The following is a 770-nucleotide window of genomic DNA, read 5'->3' as shown; positions in this document are numbered from 1 at the left end:
CACACACGCTTTGATTTTGGAACGCAACTGTGTTGTACCTTAGAGAAGTATCTGTTACTATAGCCTCAGGCCAATGAAAGTTTGTGAGTGGTTTTGGTAGACGGAAACTGAAAGAAAATTGTCATATATATATATCCGAAAGAGCTAGGTCCGGACTCTATGCTGAGTGATGTATCATTTCGATTCTGTTAAGTTCCTGGAGTTTATTCCGAATCGTTTGAGCAGTATGAGATCTTGAATTAACTTGCTGTGAAAGAGCTCGCTTTCCTTTGACTAATGCCGGGTTCTTTTGTCGTATAATGGCATACACTCGCTCTAGCTGTTCGGAGTACAGGTTGGCATCGATGGTTCGGATGTCTAGGAGGAAGCGGTAGTGAATTATCCCCTCATAAATCCACCAGACACACAGCATCACTTTTTGTTCGAAACGCCCATGTTTGGCGACAGGTCCCGGAACGTGGCCATTGCTTAACCTATGCTTATGCACGTTAGGAGTGAAAGATTAGTTCTTGTTTCATTCCATGGCTCACTTCTTTCACTTGCGATGCTTCATCAACCAAGAAGAAAGGGCAGTTTTAGTGCAGGGGGTTTTCACTTCAAAGGACAAATACTGGTATCAGCCTGAGATAAAAGAAATGGCAGAAAGGTGGCTTCAGACGGTGCAACACGATGGCTTAGGTTGTTTTTTAAACGCTAGACTGCTTTTGTTGTCACTTGACAAATAAAGCACATAAGTTACCAAAATATTGCAAAACTTTTGACCCAATATA

This window comes from Octopus bimaculoides, chromosome 6, assembly GCF_001194135.2.
Source record: "Octopus bimaculoides isolate UCB-OBI-ISO-001 chromosome 6, ASM119413v2, whole genome shotgun sequence".
NCBI classification, from domain to species: domain Eukaryota; kingdom Metazoa; phylum Mollusca; class Cephalopoda; order Octopoda; family Octopodidae; genus Octopus; species Octopus bimaculoides.
Note: the sequence above shows the minus strand (reverse complement) of the source record.